General features: G+C 38.9%; 1 non-coding gene across 1 annotated transcript; it reads right to left on the bottom strand.

Annotated features, from left to right (window-relative positions):
- Positions 1–6,711: 6,711 nt before the first annotated feature.
- On the bottom strand, positions 6,712–6,810 carry LOC114004968 (small nucleolar RNA U13). Its single transcript, XR_003546903.1, has one exon. It is a non-coding gene; the product is annotated as a small nucleolar RNA U13 (small nucleolar RNA).
- Between the last annotated feature and the right edge of the window lie 376 nt (positions 6,811–7,186).

Genomic DNA, 7,186 nt, shown 5'->3' with positions numbered 1-7,186 from the left:
GATGAAAAACACAAATGAGATGAAAGACATGTTGGTGGTAGGGAGAAGAGACTGAAAAAAGCATCTACAGTAGTGAGAACACCAGACATGGAGAAGTTAGGAAATTGAGCCTATACACTGTAAACAGAGGGAGTGTCAGATGCTGTTGACTTTGGCAGACACGCTGCAGTGATAAAATGGTGACAGTGGGCAGATTAGAGGCAAAGAGGAGTGAGATGCAGAAACTCTTTCTAAATACTTTGCTCAGAAAAAAGAAGGAAGGAGGTAGGATGAGAGCTAGAGGGAGGTGTAGGACCAAAGTATGATTAGCTTCCGAAGCTAATCAGATTGCGGGTATCAGACAGCATCTAACCAACTGGCCTGTTGCCCCCACTTAGCAGACTTCTGATAGTAGGGTTACTTTGTGTGTTGGCTCAGGGATTCTTAATCTGGTAGCCACAGATCCTTATGGGGGCCACAGATAATATTATACCTTAAATAGAATTCATTTTGGAGTCTAGCAAGTGGCGTATTGGTTGAGGTGCTGGACTCCCACATGACCGACTGTGGTTTGAGTTTTGGACCTTACAGCTTGAAGATCTCACGGGGCATGGGTGCACGTGTGCCCAAGTTACTGAGAGGGGAGGGATTGTGGAGTGGCCATCTCCCCGGGTGTAATTTCTCACTTTCTCTCTCTCTCTGAATGTCCTCTCTCCTCTCCAGTAAGCACATGTACCCTATAAAAGAAAAAAAAAATAATTTTCTTCATAATCCTATGCACTTCGTTTTATGCTTTTGAAAACAGTACTCTGAGAAGAAATGTATTGGTTTTCCCAGTCTGCTATGTCTATGACACAAAGGTGGATGAGAACCTTTTATGCTATCCTTTAAGATATAGCTCTGACCAATTCTGTATCAAGAAAGTAAACCTTTCTCTTGCCTCCTTTCGATAAGTCATTCACTTTCCCTATTTCAGGCTGGCAAATCAGGGAAACTGATAGACCAAAAATGTTTTCTAGTAGTGATTTTCAACTATGTCTGAGAATCACCTTGAGAAGGAGACAAAAGGACAGATTTCAAAAGCCCACAGTTTGGGGAGCAGACGGTGAAAATGGTTATGTCACTGGACTCCCATGTAGTTGACCCTTGTTTTGAGTCCCAGACTGGTGGCTTAAAACTCACGCTGGGTTCGTGTGCATGAAGAAGGGATTGTAGCATAGCCATCCCTCCTGGGGGGTAATTTCTCACTTTCTGTTGCTCTGTCTCTCTGGTGAGCTGAGCACATGCATCCTATAGCAAAAATGTTCCTCTAAAAACAAACAAAAATAGAGTCAAGTCCTCAAAATTAAGCCTTTCCCAAATCTCCCAAAGGAAATGCTGACATCTCTCACATTTACACACATGAGCAAACCAACCTCCTTCAGTATTTGGCTACTCATTCTCAGATGCTGTTCACATCACCATGAGAGTCAGAAGCAACATGCAAATCACTGACATAGGGGCGTGGCTATGTTTATGAACCTTTTCCTGATGCAGGGAAAAGAAAATGGAGTTCTTTGAAAGAGAACTTTCAAAGAAAGTTCTTTGGAAGGAGCAATGTGTATAAATATAAGAAATGAGTTTAGGGGAAAATATAGTAGGTGATAATGTAGCCGGGTGTGTGTGTGGGGGAAGGCCTAAGACAATACATTTAACAGTTTTTTCCTTGCAAAACAGCCACAAAACAAATCAGCAATTTCCTATAATACAAGCCATGAGCCAGATTTTCCAGGGAATCACTTCCCATACCTGGTCAAAATTGTAGTTGATCCCAAGGGATGTAATTTATAAAGAAGCTTCATTTTGGCATCGTTCTCAACAATACTAGTGTGAGTTTCAACCAACAAATAAACATGCCATATCTGAATAAAGGTTTTAAGAAACAATGGGGTACTAATTTTTTAGATCTGAGAAAATCCCGAGTGAGGCCTTCGTGTTCCTATCTTTCTGAGTTGAAGAAGGAACTCATCTTTCATCTCTAAGTCAATGGTTCAAGTTGGCTTCTATTCTCAGGTATGTCAAATTCCTGCCAACACAGCTGAAACAGACCATTTCGGCACCTTGCATGTTACTGGGGAATTTTTAAACTATGGTTAGAAATGGAGCTAATTAGGATGGAAGAGGTAAATGATACAAAATCTATCTCTGGCATCTCCGCTGAAATTAAAGCCCATATTCTAGTCATTACATGAGTTAGAATAACTCTTCTATCTTTTGACTTGTTGGTAATGTTGGATTTCAGTACGCTTGACAAGTCAATGCTAGATGCAATATTTAATAGTCTAGGACTTTTTTCGTCTCCAAACAATGTTTGTCTGTTTAATTGTGTTCACTGGGTGTTTTGGTTGACCTAAGAGTGCTTGAAAGAAGCATTTTCATTTACAGTAAAAGGAGAATTAAGAAGAGCATGGAATACTACTCCAGATCCAATCAAACCACTTTGCTGTGAATGACAACCACTAATGGATAGTAGCCAGCAGTTACATAACTTGAGCCAAAGACGGCAAGATGAAATGGGGTACGTTACATTTCTGGTACAATTCTCTGGTTGAAAGGGGTTTAAAATGATCTTCAAGGTCATCATGTTGACAGTGTTCTTTTCTTATCAGACCTTGGATGCAATTATTCATGAAGCATCTTTGGATTCACCTGAGTATCTGACTTTTTGGACCAGGGAAAGCTATAAGGGGTATTTTCTTCCTACATTCTATGGAACAACAGGACTCATATTTTTATGACAGATTTAAAAACTAATAATAAGTAAATGAGCCAGCAGGTGGTGTGGTGGTTAAGGTGTTGGACTACCACATGGTGGACTATGGTTTGAGTGTTGGACCCGGAGGCTTGAAAATCAAGCTGGGCACATATGCATGTGTACCCAACTCTCAAGAGAAAGGATGGCGGCATGGCCATCCCCCCTGAAAGATGATTTTTCACTGTCTCTCTCTCTCTCTGTCTCTGCCTTCAGGAACCAATGGGCCCTCTGGCAAAAAAAAAAAAAAAGTAAAAAACAAATAGTAAAGGATATAATCAAGGATATAATCATAGTTAGTGAGAAACAGATATGGCTTATTATCTGTTGGTGATGACATGTATAGTACTCTCAACTGGATTGGTCTGAGAAGTATTTCATGATGGGTAAAGTCTTTTTACAAGCAAAATGAGAAATAGTGATTGTTTTAAAAAAATAATTAGAATAATAATAATAATTGGAAAAAACATAGAAAAGATATTGAATGATGAAGTGAGGAGATTAATGTCTATGTTGACTGACATGCATGGCATTCCCTTTTGAAAAAGCAATGTAATACACTATAAAATTATATGTAACCCAATGTAATATAAAGAAGATTATGGTGATAAAAATAAAAAAAATTAAAAAAAGAAAAAAAAAAGGATATAATCATAGGCCCTTCTGGCAGCCAGACGCTTGATTGCTATCTGATAGCCTCTTGCTTGTTCTCCCCCCACATTTTTTTCCCTGTAAAGCCCTTCCCTTATTAGAGATGTGAAAAATGTCAGATGCTTGTTTTTTCAGCTTTTGGATAGGTTTTTATTTATTTTTATTTTTTATTTTATTCTTATTTTTAGTTTTAGTTTTATTTTTTTGCTATAGAGCACGTGCCCTCACCAGGAAGACAGAGAGGGACAGACAGACAGAAAGTGAGAAATCATCTCCCAGGGGGGATGGCCATGCTGCAATTCCTTCTCCTCTATTCTCCTCTTGGGATCTTGGGCATGCACGCACATGCGCCCAACATGAGTTTAAGCCGCTGTGTCTGGGACTTGAACCATGGTCAGCTACATGGGAGTCAAGCGACAGTCATTATGGTAACTGCCGGTTGCTGTTTTTTCAGCTTTTCTTACAGATAGGTTAAGGGTATGTGACCACATTTTGGTTCATGGAAACTGAGAGGGAAGTCTATGCAGATCTCTGAGGAAGATTTTCTTTCTCAACAAGAGATTGGTATTTGAGAAATAATCTTTTTCTTTTCTACTTACTGGCTTTAAACCCAGTTGTGTGAAGATGTGTGCTCATAATTGTGGCAGCTACTTATGCCTATAAGGGGGAAAACCAAGAGACTGACAGTGAAGTATACTCAGTGAACTGACATGGTTGAGCTGCTCACTTAATCAACACTAGAAACACCTGCCTCTGGACACCTTACCAAGTGCTGCTGGGTATTCTGTTCTTCACAAAGTCTTCCTAACAGTGCTTCACTAATTCATTCAAAAATATTTGCTGAGCATCCACTAAAGGTTAGAATGTGGCTGTCAGAGTAAACATACACAAACTGTTTTTAAATTTCCTGGTGATTCCAGCCTAAGAGAGAGACAGATGATTAGGGGCTATAAGACATTACATTTAGCTTGATTTTGTCAGAGGTATGAGGTCAGAGAAGGCTTCTCTAATGAAGTGATGTGCAAGCTGCTATCTGAAGAATAAATGGGAACTAATGGAAATTCACCAGGAAGGGTTGTTCTCATTAAGCTGTTGTGCATTAATTAGAAAATTAATCCCCTAAGAGTTGATCAAGTCAATGAATAGAATCAGAAGACACATGTCACCCCCGGTTGTCAACTCTGCAGCCAGCTGTGTCCTAAGTCATAGTGGTACATGATATTGAAGAAGGCTCCATATGAACTCCTGGCCTCACCTTCCTACCGTGGTCCCAGCAACCTTATTGTGATTGTTCTCATGCATAGAAAATATCACAGTGTTTGTGGTAACTGAGGTCATGAAGAGCAGTTTTCGTTTGTTCATTGTGCTCACTATAAGTGATCTAATAAATTGTCCCTTTTGGTTAAGAATTTCTATAACTGGTTTCTGCCCAAGGGTACTTCTTTATTTTTAAACATTCAGCCATTTTGATTTATATGAGTGTGAAAATATCTACATTTTTCCCCCTGTATTTAATCCAATCTACAGAATATTATTTAGCACAAGGAAATCTTCAAAATAGCTGAATCTTTCCACTTATTTAGATTTTACCAAAGAGTCCCCAGGGTAGAATGAAAACATCTCTGAGCTAGGGTAATTTTATAAAAACTGCTTAGAGTTCAACAGCTATTTCTGTACTTTTGGAATTCTGTAAACATATGGGGGAAAATCTGTCCACAGTTATGCCGAAGCAGAGCCCAGGCCTGAATTCCCCTATCGTTTCATTGTTGGGAAGGACTAGAGCCACAGATTCAATGTCCATGTTGGAAAGGCCCTAGAGATTTTGTGCCCTTTCCTATTCTGCCCTATTAGACAAGATCATTTAACCTTTCTTCCTTGAAAAAGCTGATTCTCTTCCTCTTCTTTTCCCCCCCTCTTCCTTCCTCCTTCTCCTCCTTCCTTGCTTTCATTCTCCCTTCCCTCCCTTTCCCCCTCACTTCCTTCCCTTTTTCCTTCCTTTCTTCCTTCCCTTCTTTTCTTCTTTCCTCCCTCTATTTTTCTTCCATTTCTCCTTTCCTTTCTTAGCTCCTTTCCTGATACCTGCCTAATTTGTACTAGCTGGTTTTACATTTCTTCTTCTTCTTGTATGTCATGGGCCAAACACATCCCTTTGGGGGAACTAATAGAATATTTTCTATTTGCATTAAAAGGAGTTCTCATGATTAATGGCAGGATCCATTGAGTTCATGGATGAGGAGAAGGGGTACACACAACAATTTGTATTAATTTTAAAGATGGGGAACATTTCTAAGGAAATGTGCTAAGGTTCCAGAGTGATGACTGCTCCAAACTACTAGCTTCTTTTCTCTTTTTGACTAGGCATGTCATGGGACTTTTCAGTGTGACCTCACACTTAGGCTTTCTGTGTCCAAATGAGTTACTAAATAAGGCTTAAATATTTCTTCCAAATGAGGTTTTACATATATGCATCTGTTACAGAGGTCATTGATGAATCCAAAGATGTTCCTTCTACAGCTTTGAACTAATGTTCTTTCTTTTTTTTTCTATATATGATTTATTCATTTTTTACATCAGACAGGTACAGTGCCAATGTTGTAACAAGGTTTGAGGGAGGCTTCCTCTTCTTTTCCCCCCCTCTTCCTTCCTCCTTCTCCTCCTTCCTTGCTTTCATTCTCCCTTCCCTCCCTTTCCCCCTCACTTCCTTCCCTTTTTCCTTCCTTTCTTCCTTCCCTTCTTTTCTTCTTTCCTCCCTCTATTTTTCTTCCATTTCTCCTTTCCTTTCTTAGCTCCTTTCCTGATACCTGCCTAATTTGTACTAGCTGGTTTTACATTTCTTCTTCTTCTTGTATGTCATGGGCCAAACACATCCCTTTGGGGGAACTAATAGAATATTTTCTATTTGCATTAAAAGGAGTTCTCATGATTAATGGCAGGATCCATTGAGTTCATGGATGAGGAGAAGGGGTACACACAACAATTTGTATTAATTTTAAAGATGGGGAACATTTCTAAGGAAATGTGCTAAGGTTCCAGAGTGATGACTGCTCCAAACTACTAGCTTCTTTTCTCTTTTTGACTAGGCATGTCATGGGACTTTTCAGTGTGACCTCACACTTAGGCTTTCTGTGTCCAAATGAGTTACTAAATAAGGCTTAAATATTTCTTCCAAATGAGGTTTTACATATATGCATCTGTTACAGAGGTCATTGATGAATCCAAAGATGTTCCTTCTACAGCTTTGAACTAATGTTCTTTCTTTTTTTTTCTATATATGATTTATTCATTTTTTACATCAGACAGGTACAGTGCCAATGTTGTAACAAGGTTTGAGGGAGGCACATCTCACATAATGGTGTGAAAACCTACTCTGCTTACGAACCGCAAAGGATCAATACATTTTAAAACTATTGTTCTAAGACATAAACTCGTGTTGCCTTCTGTTCTTTTGATTTTCCTGTCCCTTTGATTTTTTTTTTGTATTCTTCTGTTCCTTTGACTTTTTTTTTTTACTGAGATATAATTCACAGACCACAAAGCATACCATTTGAAGCATTTCAGTCATGTATAGCAATTCAGTCATGTATAGCACCTTCGCAAGGTTGCACAAGCATCGCTAATTTCAGCTTGTTTGACTTATTTCAAAAAATTGAATAACCACAGTGCAATTTCATTCAATAATTATCCTTTGATCCAACTTATGTTCTTTCAATGGAATCATACAATCGGTAATAAAACATGAAGTAGTCATATTCATAAATGCATGTT

Source organism: Tupaia chinensis, unplaced genomic scaffold (assembly GCF_000334495.1).
Source record: "Tupaia chinensis unplaced genomic scaffold, TupChi_1.0 Scaffold140845_1, whole genome shotgun sequence".
Classification (NCBI taxonomy): domain Eukaryota; kingdom Metazoa; phylum Chordata; class Mammalia; order Scandentia; family Tupaiidae; genus Tupaia; species Tupaia belangeri.
Note: the sequence above shows the minus strand (reverse complement) of the source record. Positions and strands in the feature narration are given on the sequence as shown.